Source organism: Scyliorhinus torazame, chromosome 24, assembly GCF_047496885.1.
Source record: "Scyliorhinus torazame isolate Kashiwa2021f chromosome 24, sScyTor2.1, whole genome shotgun sequence".
NCBI classification, from domain to species: Eukaryota; Metazoa; Chordata; class Chondrichthyes; order Carcharhiniformes; family Scyliorhinidae; genus Scyliorhinus; species Scyliorhinus torazame.
In genome coordinates, this window is record NC_092730.1 from 37,988,996 (window position 1) to 38,012,941 (window position 23,946).

At 47.6% G+C, this 23,946-nt stretch overlaps 11 non-coding genes across 11 annotated transcripts; all 11 read left to right on the forward strand.

The window, feature by feature from the left end:
• Positions 1 to 4,922: 4,922 nt before the first annotated feature.
• trnai-aau (transfer RNA isoleucine (anticodon AAU)) lies at positions 4,923 to 5,005 on the forward strand. Its single transcript has one exon. It is a non-coding gene; the product is annotated as a tRNA-Ile (tRNA).
• A 674-nt stretch (positions 5,006 to 5,679) lies between these two features.
• trnag-ucc (transfer RNA glycine (anticodon UCC)) lies at positions 5,680 to 5,751 on the forward strand. The gene has a single exon. It is a non-coding gene; the product is annotated as a tRNA-Gly (tRNA).
• A 1,161-nt stretch (positions 5,752 to 6,912) lies between these two features.
• On the forward strand, positions 6,913 to 6,995 carry trnal-aag (transfer RNA leucine (anticodon AAG)). Its single transcript has one exon. It is a non-coding gene; the product is annotated as a tRNA-Leu (tRNA).
• Positions 6,996 to 7,669: 674 nt separating this feature from the next.
• On the forward strand, positions 7,670 to 7,741 carry trnag-ucc (transfer RNA glycine (anticodon UCC)). The gene has a single exon. It is a non-coding gene; the product is annotated as a tRNA-Gly (tRNA).
• A 1,161-nt stretch (positions 7,742 to 8,902) lies between these two features.
• On the forward strand, positions 8,903 to 8,985 carry trnal-aag (transfer RNA leucine (anticodon AAG)). The gene has a single exon. It is a non-coding gene; the product is annotated as a tRNA-Leu (tRNA).
• A 675-nt stretch (positions 8,986 to 9,660) lies between these two features.
• trnag-ucc (transfer RNA glycine (anticodon UCC)) lies at positions 9,661 to 9,732 on the forward strand. The gene has a single exon. It is a non-coding gene; the product is annotated as a tRNA-Gly (tRNA).
• A 1,160-nt stretch (positions 9,733 to 10,892) lies between these two features.
• On the forward strand, positions 10,893 to 10,975 carry trnal-aag (transfer RNA leucine (anticodon AAG)). The gene has a single exon. It is a non-coding gene; the product is annotated as a tRNA-Leu (tRNA).
• Positions 10,976 to 11,650: 675 nt separating this feature from the next.
• trnag-ucc (transfer RNA glycine (anticodon UCC)) lies at positions 11,651 to 11,722 on the forward strand. Its single transcript has one exon. It is a non-coding gene; the product is annotated as a tRNA-Gly (tRNA).
• A 2,017-nt stretch (positions 11,723 to 13,739) lies between these two features.
• trnag-ucc (transfer RNA glycine (anticodon UCC)) lies at positions 13,740 to 13,811 on the forward strand. Its single transcript has one exon. It is a non-coding gene; the product is annotated as a tRNA-Gly (tRNA).
• Positions 13,812 to 14,945: 1,134 nt separating this feature from the next.
• trnag-ucc (transfer RNA glycine (anticodon UCC)) lies at positions 14,946 to 15,017 on the forward strand. Its single transcript has one exon. It is a non-coding gene; the product is annotated as a tRNA-Gly (tRNA).
• Positions 15,018 to 21,194: 6,177 nt separating this feature from the next.
• On the forward strand, positions 21,195 to 21,266 carry trnam-cau (transfer RNA methionine (anticodon CAU)). Its single transcript has one exon. It is a non-coding gene; the product is annotated as a tRNA-Met (tRNA).
• The last annotated feature ends 2,680 nt before the right edge of the window (positions 21,267 to 23,946 follow it).

The window sequence follows — 23,946 nt, forward strand, 5'->3', positions numbered from 1 at the left end:
AGATTCCTGCTTAAATTGGCACAGCAATACCCCACTGGCAAAATCCCAGCTAGTGACCGGATAATCTGCTCAGTGACTCTGGTTGAGGAATTAATATGGATCCCAGGACTCCGGGCAAAATTCCTCTTCACTTGTTGTAAATAGTCATGCTGGTTGGATTGTCGAGGTGACTCATTTAACCTCTCACATAATCCTCTTCTGCCGCTTTTACTGCATGAAACTCCTCCTGTTTGGACACTGAAGGTGTTTTTTTGGCTACTTGTCTGTGAATGCAGGAGCAGAAGCAGCTGTGGAGAGAGATTCCAGTCGCGAGAATGCAACTCTCTAATTGCATGCTTCACGCCGCTCAGATCTTAGACTCTCAATAGCTTCGTGTGAGGAACAGGTCGGCGGCAGTTCGGGTTTTTTGATTGGATCAAACTGATCAATGCATCAATGAGAAGCTTCTTAACCGCCAGAGGCTTGGAGAAGAATGGCACCCAGATACGTGACTCTGGCTGGCGTTCAAAAATAGGAAAAGCACATCTCGTTCGAAATGAAATAACGGTGAAGATCGAACTTAAATCTATTTATGCACGGAGCATATCCTTTGCCACAAAGCGTCAGGATAGCAGAGCGGTTGATGGCGCTGCGTTAAGGTCGCAGTTTCCTCTGGAGGCGTAGGTTTGAATTCAACATCTGACATTAACATTACCTCCAAGAGGTTACATTTCTCAAGAAAAATATTCAACCCCAGGATGATCCAATATCTCCCATGCAATGGGAGAGGTGGCCTCGTATCGTGCGATTCGTGCTTAAATTCCCACAGGAAAAAGCCCACTTAATGAATGGATAATCTGCTCAGTGACTCTGGTTGAAGCAGTAATATTAATCCCAGGACTCCGGGTATAATTCCTCTTATCTTGTAAATAATCTGTCTGGTTGGATTGTCGCGGTTACTCAGTTGACTTCTCCCAGAGTCCTCTCCTGCCGCCTTTACTGGATGAACGTCCTCCTGTTTGGACACTGCAGGGGATCTTTGGCTACTTGTCTGTGAAAGCAGCAAGAGAAGCAGCTGTGGAGAAAGATTCCAGTCGCAAGAATGCAACAGTCTAATTGCATCCTTCACGCCGCTCAGATAGAACATAGAACATAGAACAATACAGCGCAGTACAGGCCCTTCGGCCCACGATGTTGCACCGAAACAAAAGCCATCTAACCTACACTATGCCATTATCATCCATATGTTTATCCAATAAACTTTTAAATGCCCTCAATGTTGGCGAGTTCACTACTGTAGCAGGTAGGGCATTCCACGGCCTCACTACTCTTTGCGTAAAGAACCTACCTCTGACCTCTGTCCTATATCTATTACCCCTCAGTTTAAAGTTATGTCCCCTCGTGCCAGCCATATCCATCCGCGGGAGAAGGCTCTCACTGTCCACCCTATCCAAACCCCTGATCATTTTGTATGCCTCTATTAAGTCTCCTCTTAACCTTCTTCTCTCCAACGAAAACAACCTCAAGTCCGTCAGCCTTTCCTCATAAGATTTTCCCTCCATACCAGGCAACATCCTGGTAAATCTCCTCTGCACCCGCTCCAAAGCCTCCACGTCCTTCCTATAATGCGGTGACCAGAACTGTACGCAATACTCCAAATGCAGCCGGACCAGAGTTCTGTACAGCTGCAACATGACCTCCCGACTCCGGAACTCAATCCCTCTACCAATAAAGGCCAACACTCCATAGGCCTTCTTCACAACCCTATCAACCTGGGTGGCAACTTTCAGGGATCTATGTACATGGACACCTAGATCCCTCTGCTCAGCCACACTTACCATTAGCCAAATATTCCGCATTCCTGTTATTCCTTCCAAAGTGAATCACCTCACACTTCTCTACATTAAACTCCATTTGCCACCTCTCAGCCCAGCTCTGCAGCTTATCTATATCCCTCTGTAACCTGCTACATCCTTCCACACTATCGACAACACCACCGACTTTAGTATCGTCTGCACATTTACTCACCCACCCTTCTGCGCCTTCCTTTAGGTCATTGATAAAAATGACAAACAGCAACGGCCCCAGAACAGATCCTTGTGGTACTCCACTTGTGACTGTACTCCATTCTGAACATTTCCCATGCAGTGTCTACGATCGCTCGGCCATCCTGAGGCGCTCTGGCAGAAGCCCTGCTCCGTGCACAAATCGATTTGAGATCTTTCTTAATCATCAAGATCTACGACTCTCAATAATGAGGAACAGGTCGGCGGCAGTTTGGTCTTTGTTGATTGGAGCAAACAGGTCAATGTCGCGTTGAGAAGCTCCAAAACCCCCAGCGGCTTGGAGAAGGATGCCAGTCGGATGCAAGACTCTGGCTGTGGTTCAAAAATAGGAAAATCACATCGAGTTTAGAATGAAATGATGATTAAGAAAGATCTCAAATCGATTTGTGCACGGAGCAGGGCTTCTGCCAGAGCGCCTCAGGATGGCCGAGCGATCGTAGACACTGCATTCAGGTGGCAGTTTCCTCTGGAGGCGTGTGTTCGAATCCCACTGCTGACATTAACGTTTCGTCCACGTGGTTACATTTCTGCAGCAAAATGTTCAGCCTCAGGAAGGTCAAATAACTCAGATACAATGGGGAAGCGGTGGCCTCAGGACATGAGATTCCTGCTTCGATTCGCACAAGAAGACCGTACAGATAGAAACCCAATTCATGGCTGGATGATCTGCTCAGTGACTCTGGTTGAGGAATTAACATTGATCCCAGGACTCCGGGTAAAATTCCTCTTCTCTTGTTGTGAGTAGTTTGGTTGGTTGGATTGTCAAGGTAAACTCAGTTTTTCGAAGAGGTCACAAAGATGATTGATGCAGGTAGGGCAGTGGATGTTATCTATATGGACTTCAGTAAGGCCTTTGACAAGGTCCCTCATGGTAGACCGGCACAAGAATTGAAGTCACACGGGATCAGGGGTGAGCTGGCAAGTTAGATCGAGAACTGGTTAGGTCATAGAAGGCAGAGTGCAGCAATGGAAGGGTGATTTCCTAATTGGAGGGCTGTGACTAGTGGTGTTCCGCAGGGATCAGTGCTGGGACCTTTGCTGTTCGTAGAAAACATAAATGATTTGGAGGAAAATGTAACTGGTCTGATAAGTAAGTTTGCAGACGACACACAGGTTGGTGGAATTGCGGATAGAGATGAGGTCAGTCAGCGGATACCGCAGGATTTAGATCGTTTGGAGACGTGGGTGGAGAGATGGCAGATGGCGTTTAATCCGGACAAATGTGAGGTAATGCATTTTGGAAGGTCTAATGGAGGTAGGGAATATACAGTGAATGGTAGAACACTCGAGAGTATTGAAAGTCAGAGAGATCAAGGTGAACAGGTCCACAGGTCATTGAAAGGGACAACACAGGTGGAGAAGGTAGTCAGAAAGGCATACGGCATGCTTGCCTTCATTGGCCGGGGCACTAAGTACAAGAATTGGCACGTCACGTTGCAGCTGTATAGAACCTTAGTTTGGCCACACTTTGAGTAGAGTGTTCAATTCTGGTCGCCACACTACCAGAAGGGTGTGGAGGCTTTATGAAGGGTGCAGAAGAGATTTACCAGGATGATGCCCGGTATGGAGGGCATTAGTTATGAGGAGCGGTTGAATAAACTCGGTTTGTTCTCACTGGAACGACGGAGGTTGACGGGCGAGCTGATAGTGGTCTACAAAATTATGAGGGGCATAGACACAGTGGATAGTCAGAGGCATTTGCCCAGGCTAGGGGTGTTAATTACTGGGCGGCATCGGTTTAAGGTGCGCGGGGCAATGTTTAGAGGAGATGTACGAGGCACGTTTTTTAGACAGAGGGTAGTGGGTGCCTGGAACTCGCTGCCGGAGGAGGCGGTGGGACCATGGACGATAGTAACATGGAAGGGGCATTTTGACAAATACAGGAATAGGATGGGAATAGAGGGATACGGAACCAGGAAGTGTAGAAGATTTTAGTTTAGACGGGCAGCATGGTCGGCACGGGCTTGGAGGGCCGAAGGGCCTGTTCCTGTGCTGTACTTTTCTTTGTTCTTTGTTCTTGTTTGAAATGAAATGACAATGACGATAGAATTTAAATCGATTCATGCACGGAACACACCGTCTGTCACAGCGCGTACCGATGGCCGAGCGGATGAAGGTGCTGCGTTTCGGTCACAGTCTCCTCTGGAGACGTGTGTTCGAATCTCACTTCAGACATTCAACTTTCATCCGCGCGGATCCATTTCTCCAGCGAAGTGTTGAACCCGAGGATAATCCAATACCTCCGATTCAATGGGGAAGCGGTGGCCTCAGGACGTGAGATTCTTGCTTAAATACGCACAGCATGACCCCGCAGGCAGAAGCCAAATTCATGACGGGATGATCTGCCAGTGACTCTGGTTGAGGAATTGATAATGATCACAGGACTCCTGGTAAATTTTCACTTCCCTTGTTGGAAATAGTCTGGCTGCTTGGATTGACGCAGGTGAATCCGTTGGCTTCTCCCAGAATGCTCTTCTGCTGCCTTTACAGCATGAACTTCCTCGTGTTTGGACACTGGAGGCGTTATTCGTCTACTTGTCTGTGAAAGCAGCACCAGATGCAGCTGTGGAGAGAGATTACAGTCGCCAGAATGCAACTGTCTAATTGGATCCTTGACGCCGCTCAGATCTTAGACTCTTAATACCTTCGTGTGAGGAACAGGTAGGCGGCAGTACGGACTTTGTTGATTGGAGCAAACTGATCAATACAGAAATGAGAGCTCCTTAACACCCAGCGTGTTGGAGAAGGATCGCCCTGAGATACAAGAGTCTGGCTGGCGTTCAGAAATAGTAAAACCACATCTAGTTTGAAATGAAATGAAGATGAAAATTAAATTTAACTCGATTTACGCATGGAGCATATCTTTGGCTACAGCGCGTCAGGATGGCCGAGCGGTCGAAGGCGCTGCGTTAATATCGCAGTCTCCTCTGGAGGCGTGAGTTCGAATCCCACTTCTGACATTAAGTTTTCCTCCACGAGGTTACGTTTCTCCAGCAAAATTTGCAACACCAGGACAATCCAATACCTCCCATTCAATGGGTAATCGGTGGCCTCCTAGAATGAGATTCCTGCTGATATTCGCACAGCAAGACCCCACAGGCAGAAGCCCAGTTCATCACTGGATAATTTGCTCATGACTCTATTTGAGGAATTAATAATGATCCCAGGATTCCGGGTAAATGTCTCGTCTCTTGTTGTAAATAGTCTGGCTGGTTGGATTGTCGAGGTGTCTCAGTCGACATCTCCCAGAAAACTCTCTGCCGCCTTTACTGGATGAATGTCCTCCTGTTTGGACACTGAATGGTTTTCTGGCTACTTGTTTGTGAAAGCAGCACAAGAAGCAGCTGTGGAGAGAGATTCCAGTCGCAAGGATGCAACTGTATAATTGGATCCTTCACGCCGCTCAGATCTTAGACTCTCAATACCTTCGTGTGAGGAACAGGTCGGCGGGAGTTCGGTCTTTGTTGATTGCAGCAAACTGATCAATGCAACGACGCGAAGCTCCTTAACCCCCAGCGGCTTGGAGAAGGACGGCACTCAGATACAGGACTCTGGCTGGTGTTCAAAAATAGGAAAAGCACAACTGTTTAGAAATGAAATGACAATGAAGATAGAATTTAAAGTTCTTCAGTGAGCGATGGTGGTATAGTGGTGAGCATAGCTGCCTTCCAAGCAGTTGACCTGGGTTCGATTCCCAGCCATCGCAGAAAAAACTTATTTCGAAATTTTGGGCAGCAAGGTAGCACAGTTGTTTCACAGCTCCTGGGTTCCAGGTTCGATTCCCGGCTTGGGTCACTGTCTGTGCGGAGTCTGCACGTTCTCCCCATGTCTGCGTGAATTTCACCCCGTGTTCTCCCGTTTCCTCCCACGGCATAAAGACGAGCTGGCTAGGGGAATTGGTCATGCGTAATTGCCCTTAGTGTCCAAAAAGGTAGGAAGGATTATTGGGTTGCGGGGTAAGGGTGATAGGATGGAATTGAGGTCTTAAGTGGATCGGTGCAGACTCGATGGGCCGAATGGACTCCTTCTGCACTGTATGTTCTATGTCTATTTGTGCACCGAGCAATACAGTTTCTGCAGCTCGTCAGGGTGGCCGAGCGGTCGCAGGCGCGGCGTTAAGGACGCAGTCTGCTCTGGAGGCGTGGGTTCGAATCCTACTTCTGACATTGCCTTTTTTTCCACGAGGTTACATTTCTCCAAAAATTGTTCAACCCCAGGAAGATCTCATACCTCCCATTCAATGGGGAAGCGGTGGCCTCGGGACGCGAGATTCGTACTTAAATTCGCACAGCAAGACCCCACAGTCAGAAGCCCAGTTCATGACTGGATGATCTGCTCAGTGACTCTGGTTGAGGAATTAATACTGATCCCAGGACTCCGGGTAAATTTCCACTTCCATTGTTGTAAATAGTCTGGCTGGTTGGGTTGTCGGACGTGAATCAGCTGGCTTCTTCCAGAAAGTTCGTCTGCCGCCTTAACAGCATGAACATCCTCGTGTTTGGCACTGGAGGCGTTATTCGGCTACTTGTCTGTGAAAGCAGCACCAGATGCAGCTGTGCAGAGAGATTCCAGTCGCCAGGATGCAACTGTCTCATTGGATCCTTCCCGCCACCCAGATCTTAGACTCTTAATACCTTCGTGGAAGGAACAGTTAGACGGCAGTACGGACTTTGTTGATTGGAGCAAACTGATCAATGCAGAAATGAGAGCTCCTTAACACACAGCGCGTTGGAGAACGATCGCACTCAGATGCAAGAGTCTGGCTGGCATTCAAAAATAGTAAAACCACATCTAGTTTGAAATGAAATGAAGATGAAAATTAAATTTAAATCGATTTGCGCATGGAGCATATCTTTGGCCACAGTGCGTCAGGATGGCCGAGCGGTCGAAGGAGCTGCGTTAAGATCGCAGTCTCCTCTGGAGGCTTGGGTTCAAATCCCACTTCTGACATTCCCTTTTCCTCCACGTGGTTACGTTTCTCCAGCAATATTTGCAACACCAGGGCGATTAAATACCTCCCATTCAATGGGTAAGCGGTGGCCTCCTGGAATGAGATTCCTGCTGATATTCGCACAGCAAGACCCCACAGGCAGAAGCCCAGTTCATCACTGGGTAATCTGCTCATGACTCTATTTGAGGAATTAATAATGATCCCAGGATTCCGGGTAAATGTCTCGTCTCTTGTTGTAAATAGTCTGGCTGGTTGGATTGTCGAGGTGTCTCAGTCGACATCTCCCAGAAAACTCTCTGCCGCCTTTACTGGATGAATGTCCTCCTGTTTGGACACTGAATGGTTTTCTGGCTACTTGTTTGTGAAAGCAGCACAAGAAGCAGCTGTGGAGAGAGATTCCAGTCGCAAGGATGCAACTGTATAATTGGATCCTTCACGCCGCTCAGATCTTAGACTCTCAATACCTTCGTGTGAGGAACAGGTCGGCGGGAGTTCGGTCTTTGTTGATTGCAGCAAACTGATCAATGCAACGACGCGAAGCTCCTTAACCCCCAGCGGCTTGGAGAAGGACGGCACTCAGATACAGGACTCTGGCTGGTGTTCAAAAATAGGAAAAGCACAACTGTTTAGAAATGAAATGACAATGAAGATAGAATTTAAAGTTCTTCAGTGAGCGATGGTGGTATAGTGGTGAGCATAGCTGCCTTCCAAGCAGTTGACCTGGGTTCGATTCCCAGCCATCGCAGAAAAAACTTATTTCGAAATTTTGGGCAGCAAGGTAGCACAGTTGTTTCACAGCTCCTGGGTTCCAGGTTCGATTCCCGGCTTGGGTCACTGTCTGTGCGGAGTCTGCACGTTCTCCCCATGTCTGCGTGAATTTCACCCCGTGTTCTCCCGTTTCCTCCCACGGCATAAAGACGAGCTGGCTAGGGGAATTGGTCATGCGTAATTGCCCTTAGTGTCCAAAAAGGTAGGAAGGATTATTGGGTTGCGGGGTAAGGGTGATAGGATGGAATTGAGGTCTTAAGTGGATCGGTGCAGACTCGATGGGCCGAATGGACTCCTTCTGCACTGTATGTTCTATGTCTATTTGTGCACCGAGCAATACAGTTTCTGCAGCTCGTCAGGGTGGCCGAGCGGTCGCAGGCGCGGCGTTAAGGACGCAGTCTGCTCTGGAGGCGTGAGTTAGAATCCTACTTCTGACATTGCCTTTTTTTCCACGAGGTTACATTTCTCCAAAAATTGTTCAACCCCAGGAAGATCTCATACCTCCCATTCAATGGGGAAGCGGTGGCCTCGGGACGCGAGATTCGTACTTAAATTCGCACAGCAAGACCCCACAGTCAGAAGCCCAGTTCATGACTGGATGATCTGCTCAGTGACTCTGGTTGAGGAATTAATACTGATCCCAGGACTCCGGGTAAATTTCCACTTCCATTGTTGTAAATAGTCTGGCTGGTTGGGTTGTCGGACGTGAATCAGCTGGCTTCTTCCAGAAAGTTCGTCTGCCGCCTTAACAGCATGAACATCCTCGTGTTTGGCACTGGAGGCGTTATTCGGCTACTTGTCTGTGAAAGCAGCACCAGATGCAGCTGTGCAGAGAGATTCCAGTCGCCAGGATGCAACTGTCTCATTGGATCCTTCCCGCCACCCAGATCTTAGACTCTTAATACCTTCGTGGAAGGAACAGTTAGACGGCAGTACGGACTTTGTTGATTGGAGCAAACTGATCAATGCAGAAATGAGAGCTCCTTAACACACAGCGCGTTGGAGAACGATCGCACTCAGATGCAAGAGTCTGGCTGGCATTCAAAAATAGTAAAACCACATCTAGTTTGAAATGAAATGAAGATGAAAATTAAATTTAAATCGATTTGCGCATGGAGCATATCTTTGGCCACAGTGCGTCAGGATGGCCGAGCGGTCGAAGGAGCTGCGTTAAGATCGCAGTCTCCTCTGGAGGCTTGGGTTCAAATCCCACTTCTGACATTCCCTTTTCCTCCACGTGGTTACGTTTCTCCAGCAATATTTGCAACACCAGGGCGATTAAATACCTCCCATTCAATGGGTAAGCGGTGGCCTCCTGGAATGAGATTCCTGCTGATATTCGCACAGCAAGACCCCACAGGCAGAAGCCCAGTTCATCACTGGGTAATCTGCTCATGACTCTATTTGAGGAATTAATAATGATCCCAGGATTCCGGGTAAATGTCTCGTCTCTTGTTGTAAATAGTCTGGCTGGTTGGATTGTCGAGGTGTCTCAGTCGACATCTCTCAGAAGACTCTTCTGCCGCCTTTACTGGATGAACGTCCTCCTGTTTGGACACTGAAGGGTTTTCTGGCTACTTGTTTGTGAAAGCAGCACCAGAAGCAGCTGTGGAGAGAGATTCCAGTCGCAAGGATGCAACTGTATAATTGGATCATTCACGCCGCTCAGATCTTAGACTCTCAATATCTTCATGTGAGGAACAGGTCGGCGGGAGTTCGCTCTTTGTTGAATGCAGCAAACTGATCAATGCAACGACGCGAAGCCCCTTAACCCCCAGCGGCTTGGAGAAGGACGGCACTCAGATACAGGACTCTGGCTGGTGTTCAAAAATAGGAAAAGCACAACTGATTAGAAATGAAATGACAATGAAGATAGAATTTAAAGTTCTTCAGTGAGCGATGGTGGTATAATGGTGAGCATAGCTGCCTTCCAAGCAGTTGACCTGGGTTCGATTCCCAGCCATCGCAGAAAAAACTTATTTCGAAATTTTGGGCAGCAAGGTAGCACAGTTGTTTCACAGCTCCAGGGTTCCAGGTTCGATTCCCGGCTTGGGTCACTGTCTGTGCGGAGTCTGCACGTTCTCCCCATGTCTGCGTGAATTTCACCCCGGGTGCTCCGGTTTCCTCCCACGGCATAAAGACGAGCTGGCTCGGGGAATTGGTCATGCGTAATTGCCCTTCGTGTCCAAAAAGGTAGGAAGGATTATTGGGTTGCGGGGTGAGGGTGATAGGATGGAATTGAGGACTTAAGTGGATCGGTGCAGACTCGATGGGCCGAATGGACTCCTTCTGCACTTTATGTTCTATGTCTATTTGTGCACCGAGCATAACAGTTTCTGCAGCTCGTCAGGGTGGCCGAGCGGTCGAAGGCGCGGGTTAAGGACGCAGTCTCCTCTGGAGGCGTGCGTTAGAATCCTACTTCTGACATTGCCTTTTCTTCCACGAGGTTACATTTCTCCAAAAATTGTTCAACCCCAGGAAGATCTCATACCTCCCATTCAATGGGGGAAGCGGTGGCCTCGGGACGCGAGATTCGTACTTAAATTCGTACAGCAAGACCCCACAATCAGAAGCCCAGTTCATGACTGGATGATATGCTCAGTGACTCTGGTTGACGAATTAATACTGATACCAGGACTCCGGGTAAATTTCCACTTCCATTGTTGTAAATAGTCTGGCTGGTTGGATTGTCGGACGTGAATCAGCTGGCTTCTTCCAGAAAGTTCTTCTGCCGCCTTCACAGCATGAACATCCTCGTGTTTGGCACTGGAGGCGTTATTCGGCTACTTGTCTGTGAAAGCAGCACCAGATGCAGCTGTGCAGAGAGATTCCAGTCGCCAGGATGCAACTGTCTCATTGGATCCTTCCCGCCACCCAGATCTTAGACTCTTAATACCTTCGTGAAAGGAACAGTTAGACGGCAGTACGGACTTTGTTGATTGGAGCAAACTGATCAATGCAGAAATGAGAGCTCCTTAACCACAGCGCGTTGGAGAACGATCACACTCAGATGCAAGAGTCTGGCTGGCGTTCAAAAATAGTAAAACCACATCTAGTTTGAAATGAAATGAAGATGAAAATTAAATTTAAATCGATTTGCGCATGGAGCATTTCTTTGGCCACAGTGCGTCAGGATGGCCGAGCGGTCGAAGGCGCTGCGTTAAGGTCGCAGCTTTCTCTGGAGGCGTGGGTTCGAATCCCACTTCTGACATTCCCTTTTCCTCCACGTGGTTACGTTTCTCCAGCAAAGTTTGCAACACCAGGACGAACCAATACCTCACATTCAATGGGTGAGCGGTGGCCTCCTGGAATGAGATTCCTGCTGATATTCGCACAGCAAGACCCCACAGGCAGAAGCCCAGTTCATCACTGGATAATCTGCTCATGACTCTATTTGAGGAATTAATAATGATCCCAGGATTCCTGGTAAATGTCTCGTCTCTTGTTGTAAATAGTCTGGCTGGTTGGATTGTCGAGGTGTCTCAGTCGAAATCTCCCAGAAAACTCTTCTGCCGCCTTTACTGGATGAACGTCCTCCTGTTTGGACACTGAAGGGTTTTCTGGCTACTTGTTTGTGAAAGCAGCACCAGAAGCAGCTGTGGAGAGAGATTCCAGTCGCAAGGATGCAACTGTATAATTGGATCCTTCACGCCGCTCAGATCTTAGACTCTCAATATCTTCATGTGAGGAACAGGTCGGCGGGAGTTCGGTTTTTGTTGATTGCAGCAAACTGATCAATGCAACGACGCGAAGCCCCTTAACACCCAGCGGCTTGGAGAAGGACGGCACTCAGATACAGGACTCTGGCTGGTGTTCAAAAATAGGAAAAGCACAACTGATTAGAAATGAAATGACAATGAAGATATAATTTAAAATTCTTCAGTGAGCGATGGTGGTATAATGGTGAGCATAGCTGCCTTCCAAGCAGTTGACCTGGGTTCGATTCCCAGCCATCGCAGAAAAAACTTATTTCGAAATTTCGGGCAGCAAGGTTGCACAGTTGTTTCACAGCTCCAGCGTTCCAGGTTCGATTCCCGGCTTGGGTCACTGTCTGTGCGGAGTCTGCACGTTCTCCCCATGTCTGCGTGAATTTCACCCCGGGTGCTCCGGTTTCCTCCCATGGCATAAAGACGAGCTGACTAGGGGAATTGGTCATGCGTAATTGCCCTTAGTGTCCAAAAAGGTAGGAAGGATTATGGGGTTGCGGGGTGAGGGTGATAGGATGGAATTGAGGTCTGAAGTGGATCGGTGCAGACTCGATGGGCCGAATGGACTCCTTCTGCACTGTGTGTTCTATGTCTATTTGTGCACCGAGCATAACAGTTTCTGCAGCTCGTCAGGGTGGCCGAGCGGTCGAAGGCGCGGGTTAAGGACGCAGTCTCCTCTGGAGGCGTGCGTTAGAATCCTACTTCTGACATTGCCTTTTTTTCCGCGAGGTTACATTTCTCCAAAAATTGTTCAACCCCAGGAAGATCTCATACCTCCCATTCAATGGGGAAGCGGTGGCCTCGGGACGCGAGATTGGTACTTAAATTCGTACAGCAAGACCCCACAGTCAGAAGCCCAGTTCATGACTGGATGATATGCTCAGTGACTCTGGTTGACGAATTAATACTGATACCAGGACTCCGGGTAAATTTCCACTTCCATTGTTGTAAATAGTCTGGCTGGTTGGATTGTCGGACGTGAACCAGCTGGCTTCTTCCAGAAAGTTTTTCTGCCGCCTTCACAGCATGAACATCCTCGTGTTTGGCACTGGAGGCGTTATTCGGCTACGTGTCTGTGAAAGCAGCACCAGATGCAGCTGTGCAGAGAGATTCCAGTCGCCAGGATGCAACTGTCTCATTGGATCCTTCCCGCCACTCAGATCTTAAACTCTTAATACCTTCGTGTAAGGAACAGTTAGACGGCAGTACGGACTTTGTTGATTGGAGCAAACTGTTCAATGCAGAAATGAGAGCTCCTTAACACACAGCGCGTTGGAAAACGATTGCACTCAGATGCAAGAGTCTGGCTGGCGTTCAAAAATAGTAAAACCACATCTAGTTTCAAAACAAAGAACAAAGAACAAAGAAATGTACAGCACAGGAACAGGCCCTTCGGCCCTCCAAGCCCGTGCCGACCATGCTGCCCGACTAAATAGAAATTTAAATGAAATGAAGATGAAAATTAAATTTAAATCGATTTGCGAATGGAGCATATCTTTGGCCACAGTGCGTCAGGATGGCCGAGCGGTCAAAGGCGCTGCGTTAAGGTCGCAATCTCCTCTGCAGGCGCGGGATCGAAGCCCACTTCTGACATTCCCTTTTCCTCCACGTGGTTAGGTTTCTCCAGCAATATTTGCAACACCAGGACGATCCAATACCTCCCATTCAATGGGGAAGCGGTGGCCTCCTGGAATGAGATTCCTGCTGATATTCGCACAGCAAGACCCCACAGGCAGAAGCCCAGTTCATCACTGGGTAATCTGCTCATGACTCTATTTGAGGAATTAATAATGATCCCAGGATTCCGGGTAAATGTCTCGTCTCTTGTTGTAAAAAGTCTGGCTGGTTGGATTGTCGAGGTGTCTCAGTCGGCATCTCCCAGCAAACTCTTCTGCCGCCTTTACTGGATGAACGTCCTCCTGTTTGGACACTGGAGGGTTTTCTGGCTACTTGTTTGTGAAAGCAGCACCAGAAGCAGCTGTGGAGAGAGATTCCAGTCGCAAGGATGCAACTGTATAATTGGATCCTTCACGCCGCTCAGATCTTAGACTCTCAATCTCTTCATGTGAGGAACAGGTCGGCGGGAGTTCGGTCTTTGTTGATTGCAGCAAACTGATCAATGCAACGACGCGAAGCCCCTTAACCCGCAGCGGCTTGGAGAAGGACGGCACTCAGATACAGGACTCTGGCTGGTGTTCAAAAATAGGAAAAGCACAACTGATTAGTAATGAAATGACAATGAAGATAGAATTTAAACTTCGTCAGTGAGCGATGGTGGTATAATGGTGAGCATAGCTGCCTTCCAAGCAGTTGACCTGGGTTCGATTCCCAGCCATTGCAGCAAAAACTTATTTCGAAATTTTGGGCAGCAAGGTAGCACAGTTGTTTCACAGCTCCAGGGTTCCAGGTTCGATTCCCGGCTTGGGTCACTGTCTGTGCGGAGTCTGCACGTTCTCCCCATGTCTGCGTGAATTTCACCCCGGGTGCTCCGGTTTCCTCCCACGGCATAAAGACGAGCTGGCTCGGGGTATTGGTCATGCGTAATTGCCCTTCGTGTCCAAAAAGGTAGGAAGGATTATTGGGTTGCGGGGTGAGGGTGATAGGATGGAATTGAGGACTTAAGTGGATCGGTGCAGACTCGATGGGCCGAATGGACTCCTTCTGCACTTTATGTTCTATGTCTATTTGTGCACCGAGCATAACAGTTTCTGCAGCTCGTCAGGGTGGCCGAGCGGTCGAAGGCGCCGGTTAAGGACGCAGCTTTCTCTGGAGGCGTGGGTTCGAATCCCACTTCTGACATTCCCTTTTCCTCCATGTGGTTACGTTTCTCCAGCAAAGTTTGCAACACCAGGACGAACCAATACCTCACATTCAATGGGTGAGAGGTGGCCTCCTGGAATGAGATTCCTGCTGATATTCGCACAGCAAGACCCCACAGGCAGAAGCCCAGTTCATCACTGGATAATCTGCTCATGACTCTATTTGAGGAATTAATAATGATCCCAGGATTCCGGGTAAATGTCTCGTCTCTTGTTGTAAATAGCCTGGCTGGTTGGATTGTCGAGGTGTCTCGGTCGACATCTCCCAGAAAACTCTTCTGCCGCCTTTACTGGATGAACGTCCTCCTGTTTGGACACTGAAGGTTTTTCTGGCTACTTGTTTGTGAATGCAGCACCAGAAGCAGCTGTGGAGAGAGATTCCAGTCGCAAGGATGCAACTGGCTAATTGGATCCTTCACGCCGCTCAGATCTTAGACTCTCAATATCTTCATGTGAGGAACAGGTCGGCGGGAGTTCGGTTTTTGTTGATTGCAGCAAACTGATCAATGCAACGACGCGAAGCTCCTTAACCCCCAGCGGCTTGGAGAAGGACGGCACTCAGATACAGGACTCTGGCTGGTGTTCAAAAATAGGAAAAGCACAACTGATTACAAATGAAATGACAATGAAGGTAGAATTTAAAGTTCTTCAGTGAGCGATGGTGGTATAATGGTGAGCTTAGCTGCCTTCCAAGCAGTTGACCTGGGTTCGATTCCCAGCCATCGCAGAAATTTTGAAATATTTCGAAATTTTGTGCAGCAAGGTGGCACAGTAGTTTCGCAGCTCCAGGGTTCCAGGTTCGATTCCCGGCTTGGGTCACTGTCTGTGCGGAGCTGCACGTTCTCCCCATGTCTGCGTGAATTTCAACCCGGGTGCTCCGGTTTCCTCCCACAGCATAAAGACGAGCTGGCTCGGGGAATTGGTCATGCCTAATTGCCCTTAGTGTCCAAAAAGGTAGGAAGGATTATTGGGTTGCGGGGTGAGGGTGATAGGATGGAATTGAGGTCTTAAGTGGATCGGTGCAGACTCGATGGGCCGAATGGACTCCTTCTGCACTGTCTGTTCTCTGTCTATTTGTGCACGGTTCATAACATTTCCTGCAGCTCGTCAGGGTGGCCGAGCAGTCGAAGGCGCTGCGTTAAGATCGCAGACTCCTCTGGAAGCAGGGACGATAGGGACATTTAAGGGGCATCTTGACAAATATATGAATAGGATGGGAATAGAAGGATACGGACCCAGGAAGTGTAGAAGATTGTAGTTTAGTCGGGCAGCATGGTCGGCACGGGCTTGGAGGACCGAAGGGCCTGTTCCTGTGCTGTACATTTCTTTGTTCTTTGTTCTTTGAAACTTCACGTCGCTCCGATCATAGACTCTCAGTGCCTTCGTGTGAGGAACGGATAGAGCCGGAATCGGTCCTTGTTGATCGGAGCAAGTGATCAATGCAGCAATGAGAATCTGCTTAACCCCCAGCGGCTTGGGGAAGGATGGCACTCAGATACAGGACTCTGGCTGGGGTTCAAAAGGAGGAAACGCATGTCTTGTTTGAAATGAAACGACGATGAAAATTGAATTTAAGTCGATTTGTGCACGGAGCTTAGTTTTGACGACGACGCATCAGGATGACCAGGCGGTCTAAGATGCTGCGTTCAGCTCGCAGTCGCTTTTGGAGACGTGGGTTAGAATCCCACTCCTGATATTGACTTTTCCTCCACGAGATTTAATTTCTCCAGCAAGATTTTCAACCTCAGGAATTTCATTGGAAAAGCGTTGGCCTGAGGTCATGAGATTCCTGCTTAAATACGCACAGCAAGACCCCACAGGCAAAAGCCCAGTTAATGACTCGATAATCATGCTTCAGTGACTCTGGTTGAGGAATTCATATTGATCTCAGGACCCCGGGTAAAATTCGTCTTCTCTTCTTATAAATAGTGTGGCTGGTTGGATTGTTCACAACCGTCCGAGAGGGGACGTTGGGAACTCGGTTTCTATTGTGATTTATTGCTCGATAAGCTTTATTTCCTTATTGCCCCACTGTGAGGTATTACTGGATATCGTTATATATCAATATTGCCCCTCTATGGGGTACTACTGGATAACGTTTCCCGTGCAGCTTTGGCAAATTGTCACGTGGACTAGAAACGTTAGCTCTTTTCTCTCCCTGCAGATGCTTTCAGGCCTGCTGAGACTTTAAAACATTTTCTCCGTGGTTCCCTCTGCGTGAGCTTTACAATGTTGCAATGTGTCATGCTGGACGCTTTTTTTCAGGAGGCAGTCACATCCGGTAGAATAAGTACTGTTAATTCGGACAGTGGTCAGGGACAGAGTGGTGTGACTGCAAGGGATGCATGTAGGAGGATCCTGAGTTTAGGAGTTGAGGAGCCTCTGCCCTTGACCTTGTCCAACAGGCAGGAGGCACTTACTCCCTGTGTGGATGAGGAAGAGGGCTGTAGGGAGGATGCGTTGACTGACCACTACACCGTGGTACAGGGAGCCATTCAAGAGGGGCGAGCAAAAAGACAAGTGGTAGTTGTACGGGATTCTATAATTAGGGGGATTGATGTCATCCTGTGTAAGCCAGATCGAGAGTCCCACATGGTATGTTGCCTGCCCGATGCCAGGGTGAGGGACATCTCTGATCGGCTTGAAATGATTTTGGAGAGGGAGGGGGAGGATCCAGTTGTTGTGGTCCACGTGGGGACTAACAACATAGGTAAGACTAGGAAAGAGGACCTGTTTGGGGATTATCAAACACTCGGGACTAAATTAAAGAACAGGTCTTCCAGGGTTATAATCTCTGGATTACTACCCGAGCCACGTGCCAATTGGCATAGGGTTGAGAAAATTAGAGAAGTTTTCCGCACTAAAGGAGTGGTGCGGGAAAGAGGGATTCCATTTCATGGGGCATTGGCATCAGCACTAGGGCAGGAGGGACCTGTACCGTTGGGACGGACTTCACCTGAACCATTCTGGGACCAGTGTTCTAGCGAATAGGATAAATAGGTTGGTCACAAGGACTTTAAACTAGCAAGTTGGGGGGAAGGGAAATGTAAAGCTATGGACAGTATAATGGTTAATGGAGATCAAGGCAGCAGGTTACGTGACAGGTTATTATGTAGAGATATGGGTTCAAAGACAAGGAAAATTAGGAGAAATGGTAAGAGGAAAAATAAATTGCGAAAAGTTACTGATCAAGGTGTTAGGATTCATAACAAAGACATAAAAAACAGCATAAGTGCACTTTACCTGAATGCTCGTAGTATACGAAATAAGGTAAATGAGTTGATGGCGCCAATCATCGTGAATGACTATGATTTAGTGGCCATTCCTGAAACATGGTTAAAAGATGGTCACGACTGGGAGTAAAATATCCAAGGGTTTCACACGATACGAAAGGATAGAATGGACGGTAAGGGCGGTGGTGTAGCATTGTTGTTTAAGGATGGCGTCCGGGCAATAGTAAGGGATGATATTGGTGTTATGGAGGACAAGGTTGAATCAATTTGGGGGAAATCAGGAATAGTAAGGCGAAAAGGTCACTGATAGGAGTAGTCTATAGGCCACCAAATAGCAACAGGATGGTAGCGAAGGCAATAAGCAAAGAAATAACAGATGCATGTAGAAATGGCACAGAGGTTATCATGGGAGATTTTAATCTGCATATCGATTGGTTTAACCAGGTTGGTAAAGGCAGCCTTGAGGAGGAGTTTATAGAATGTGCCCGGGATAATTTCCTGGAACAGTATGTAATAGAACCTACAAGGGAACAAGCGGTCCTAGATCTGGTCCTGTGTAATGAGGCAGGATTGATTAATGATCTCATAGTTCGGGATCCTCTTGGAAGGAGCGACCACAATATGGTGGAATTTAAAATACAGTTGGAGGATGACAAGGTAAAATCAAACACTAGTGTTTTGTGCTTAAACAAAGGCGATTACAATGGGATGAGAGAATAACTAGCTAAGGTAGACTGGGAGCAAATACTTCATGGTGAAGCAGTTGAGGAACAGTGGAGAACCTTCCGAGCGATCTTTCACAGTGTTCAGAAAAGGTTCATACCGACAAAAAAGAAAGACGGTAGAAAGGGGAAAAATCGACCGTGGATATCGAAGGAGGTGAGGGAGAGTGTCAAATTGAAGGAAAAAACATACAAAGTGTCAAACATTAATGGGAGACTAGAGGACTGGGAAGTCTTTAGGGGACAACAGAAAACTACTTTAAAAAGCCATAAAGAAGAGTAAGGTAGACTATGAAAGTAAACTGGCTGAGAACATAAAAGCAGATAGTAAAAGCTTCTACAAATATATAATGATGTGGATATGCCGGCGTTGGGCTAGGGTGAGCACAGTACGAAGTCTTACAACACCAGGTTCAAGTCCAACAGGTTTGTTTCGATGTCACTAGCTTTCGGAGCGCTGCTCCTTCCTCAGGTGAATGAGACCTCTTCATTCAGACCTCTCCATTCACCTGAGGAAGGAGCAGCGCTCCGAAAGCTAGTGACATCGAAACAAACCTGTTGGACTTTAACCTGGTGTTGTAAGACTTCGTACAAATATATAAGACAAAAAAGAGTGGCTAAGGTAAATATTGGTCCTTTGGAAGATGAGAAGGGAGATTTAATAATAGGAGACGGGGAATTGGCTGAGGAGCTGAACAGGTTTTTTGGGTCAGTCTTCACAGTGGAGGACACAAATAACATGCCAGTGACTGATGGAAAAAATATATGATAGGTGAGGACCTTTGAGATGATTGTAATCACTAAGGAGGCAATATTGGGCAAGCTAATGGGGCTAAAGGTAGACTAGTCTCCTGGCCCTGATGGGCTGCATCCCAGGGTGTTAAAAGAGATGGCTAGGGAAATTGTAAACGCACTAGTGATAATTTATCAAAATTCACTAGACTCTGGGGTGGTCCCAGAGGATTGGAATGTAGCAAACGTGACACCACTGGTTAAAAAAGGAGGTCGGCAGGAAGCGGGTAATTATAGGCCGGTAAGCTTAACTTCGGTTGTAGGGAAACTGCTGGAATCTATCATTAAGGAGGAAATAGCGGGGCACCTGGAGGGACATTGTCCCATTGGGCAGACGCAGCATGGGTTCACAAAGGGTAGTTCGTGTCTGACTACTTTGGTAGAATTTTTTGAGGACGTTACCAGTGCAGTAAATAACGGGGAGCCAATGGATGTGGTATATATGGATTTCCAGAAAGCTTTTGACAAGGTGCCGCACAAAAGGTTGCTGCATAAACTAAAGATGCATGGCATTGAGGGTAAAGTGGTAGCATGGGTAGAGGATTGGTTAACGAACAGAAAGCAGAGAGTGGGGATCAATGCGTGTTTCTCTGGTTGGCAACCTGTAACTAGTGGGGTCCCTCAAGGATCAGTGTTGGGCCCGCAGTTGTTCACAATTTACAGAGACGATTTGGAGTTGGGGACCAAGTGCAATGTGTCAAAATCTGCAGACGACACTAAGATGAGTGGTAAAGCAAAAAGTGCAGAGGATACCGGAAGTCTGTAGAAGGATTTGGTCGGTTAGGTGAATGGGCTAGGGTCTGGCAGATGGAGTTCAATGTTGCCAAGTGTGAGGCTATCCATGTTGGGAGGAATAACAGCAGAATGGATTATTATTTAAACGGTAAGATGTTAAAACATGCTGCTGTGCAGAGGGACCTGGGTGTGCTGGTGCACGAGTCGCAAAAAGTTGGTGTGCAGGTGCAACAGGTGATTAAGAAGGCTAATCGAGTTTTGTTTTTCATTGCTAGAGGGATGGAGTTCAAGACTAGTGAGGTTATGCTGCAATTGTATAGGGTGTTGGTGAGGCCGCATCTGGAGTATTGTGTTCAGTTTTGGTCTCCTTACCTTAGAAAGGACATATTGGCACTGGAGGGACTGCAGAGGAGATTCACTAGGTTGATCCCAGAGTTGAGGCGATTAGATTATGACGAGAGGTTGAGCAGACTGGGACTGTACTCATTGGAGTTTAGAAGGATGCGGGGGGATCTTATTGAGACATATAAAATTATGAAGGGAATAGATAGGATAGATGCGGGCAGGTTGTTTCCACTGGTCGGGGAAAGCAGAATCAGGGGGCATAGCCTCAAAATAAGGGGAGGTAGATTTAGGACGGAGTGTAGGAGGAACTTCTTCACCCAAAGGGTTGTGAATCTCTGGAATTCCTTGCCCAGTGAAGCAGTTGAGGCTCCTTCTTTAAACGTTTTTAAGAAAAGATAGATGCCTTTCTAAAGAATAAAGGGATTCGGGGATATGGTGAACGGGCCGGAGAGTGGAGCTGAGTCCACAAAGATCAGCCATGATCTCATTAAATGGCGGAGCCGGCTCGAGGGGCCAGATGGCCTACTCCTGTTCCTAGTTCTTATGTTCTTATGTCTTCTTCATTCATGGGACTAATGTCGGGATGAGACTGCAAGAAACATTCTGATAGGTATTTGCTTCAAAGCAAACAGGAACGTGTGTTGTGTTTACTTTTGGTGTGAGGGAGAATGTAAATAGCAGAGAACAGCCTCGAATCCTCGACCTCAGGCTAATAACCCAGCACGCTACCGCTGCGGCACTCTGCTCCTTAAACCAGGAGACACAACATTACTGCCCTGCGGTAGCCACACAGCTATTCACTTCCTCATTTATTCTTTCAACAAGAACACACGTTTTAGCACACTGATTCTGGTCAGCATATTTCAGTTAATTTACCTTCGTGCTCAATGTTTGTTCTGTGAAGGTGATGTGATTTCTTCTGTGACGTTGTTCTGATGGGAAAGTGGGAGTGACTGGAATCACATTCATAGAATGAAGTTCGGGAAGGAAGTTTCACCTCTTTGGGAACGTTGTTCACGTTGTTCCTGATTTCTTCAAACTTTGCCTCAAGACCGACGCCGAAGAACGTCAACGACGAGCAGAGTGGCGCAGCGGAAGCGTGCTGGGCCCATAACCCAGAGGTCGATGGATCGAAACCATCCTCTGCTATTTATATTCTCACTCCCACCAAACGGAAACATGTGGCGATTTGTCATCAGCACATCTGCCTTTTTATTTATTAGTATCAAAACTTTGCTTTCACTCCGATCCGCTCTTTGACACCTGTTCTTCAGCTACCCACAGTACAGTCGAGGTGACGAGGTTGCCTTCTCCCAGAACACTCTTCTGGCGCGTGTACTGGATGAACGTTCACCTGTTTGGACACTGGAAGGGTTCTTCGCCTACTTTTCTGTGAAAACACGACCGGAAGCAGCTGTGGAAGGAGATTGCCGTCGCCAGAATGCAACTCTCCAATTGGATGCTTCACATCGTTCAGATTTTAGTCTCTGAACATCTTCGTGTGAGGAACAGGTAGAGCGGAGATTCGGTACTTCTTGATTGAAGCAAACTGACCAATGAAGCAACGAGAAGCTCCTTAACCTCCAGCGGCTTGGACAAGGAGGGCACTCACATAGAGGAGACTGGCTGGCATTCAAAAGTAGGAAAAGCATATGTTGTTTGAAATTAAATGACGATAAAGATAGAATTTAAGTCGATTTGTGCACGGATCTCACTTTTGCCGCCAGCGCATCAGGATGGCTGAGTGGTCAAAGGCGCAGCGTTCAGGTCGCAGTCTCTTCTGGAGACGTGGGTTCAAATCGCATTCCTGATATTGACTTTTCCTCCACGAGGTTAAATTTCTCCAGCGAGATTTTCAACCTCATGAAGATCCAATTCCTCCCTTTGAATGGGAAAGCTTTGGTCTCAGGACATGAGATTCCTGCTTAAATACGCACAGCAAGACCCAACATCATAGAATCATAGAATTTACAGTGCAGAAGGAGGCCATTCGGCCCATCGAGTCTGCACCGGCTCTTGGAAAGAGCACCCTACCCAAGGTCCATGCAAAAGCCCAGTTAATGACTCGATAATCTGCTTCAGTTACTCTGGTTGAGGAATTAATAGAGATCCCAGGACTCCGGGTAAAATTCGTCTTCTCTTGTAAATAGTCTGGCACGTTCGACTGTTCACATCCATCCGAGAGGGTAAGATGGGAACTCGGTTTCTATTGTGATTCATTGCTCGATAAAGATTTATTTCCTTATTGGCCCCCTGCGAGATATTACTGGATATCGTTATATATCTATATTGCCCCGCCGTGGGGTACTACTGGAGAACGTTTCCGGTCCAGCTATGACTAAGGGTAACCTGCACTCGAAAAGTTAGCTCTTTTCTCTCCTTGCAGATGCTGTCAGACATGCTGAGACTTTAAAACATTTTCTCCGTGGTTCCCTCTGTGTGAGCTTTACAATGTTGTAATGTGTCATGCTCCCATCTTCATTCCAGGGACTAATGTCGGGATGTGACTGAAAGACATTTCTGACAGGTATCTGCTGCAAGGCAAACAGGAGGACCGTGCGTTATGTTTACTTTTGGTATGAGGAAGAATGTAAATAGCAGAGAACTGCCTCGATTCCTCGTCCTCAGGGTAATGGCACAGCACGGTTTCCCTACCGAACTCTCCTCCTGAAACCAGGAGGTACGTCATTACTGCCCTGCGGCAGCCACACAACTATTCACTTCCTCATTTTTTCTTTCAACAAGAATACACGTTTGAGCACACTGATTCTGGTCAGCACAGTTCAGATAATTTAGTTTCGTGCTGAATGGTTGTTCTGTGAAGGTGATGTGATTGATTCTGTGACGTTGTTCTGATGGGAAAGTGGGGAGTGACTGGAATCATCTTCATAGAACGAAGTTCGGGACGGCAGTTTCACCCGTCTGGGAACATTGATCACGCTGTTACTGATTTCGTCAAACTTTGCCTCAAGTCCGACCCCGAAAAGAGTCAACCACGATCAGAGTGGCGCAGCGGAAGCTTGGTGGACCCATAACCCAGAAGTCGATGGATCGAAACATTCCTCTGCTATTCGTGTTCTCACTCACACCAAACGGAAGCAAGTTGCTATTTGTCAGCAGCACATCTGTGATTTTCTTTATTGGTATCAAAGTTTTGCTTTCAGTCTGATCCGGTCTTTGACACCTGTTCTTCACCTACCCACAGTACAGTCGATGTGACTAAGTTGACTTCTCCCAGAACACTCTTCTGGCGCCTCTACTGGATGACCGTTCACCTGTTTGGACACTGGAGGGGTTGTTCGGCTCCATGTCTCTGAAACCAGCACCGGGAGCAGCTGTGGAGAGAGATTGCAGTCGCCAGAATGCAACTCTCCAATTGGATACTTCACGTCGCTCAGATCTGAGACTCTCAATATCTTCGCATGAGGAACAGGTTGAGCGGGACTTTGGTCCTTGTTGATTGGAGCAAACTGATCAATACAGCAATAAGAAGCTCCTTAACCCCAAGCGGCTTGGACAATGATGGCACTCAGATACAGGACTCTGGATGGGGTTCAAAGGTCGGAAAAGCATATATTGTTTGAAATGAAATGACGATGAAGATAGAATTTAAGTCGATTTCGGCACGGAACTTAGTTTTGACGCCAGCGCATCAGGATGGCCGAGCGGCTACGGCGCTGCGTTCAGGTCGCAGTCTCTTCTGGAGGCGTGGGTGCCACTACCACCCCTGATATTGACTTTTCCTCCACGAGGTTAAATTTCTCCAGCAAGATTTTCAACCTCAGGAAGATCCAATACCTCCCTTTCAATGGAAAAGCGTTGGTCTCAG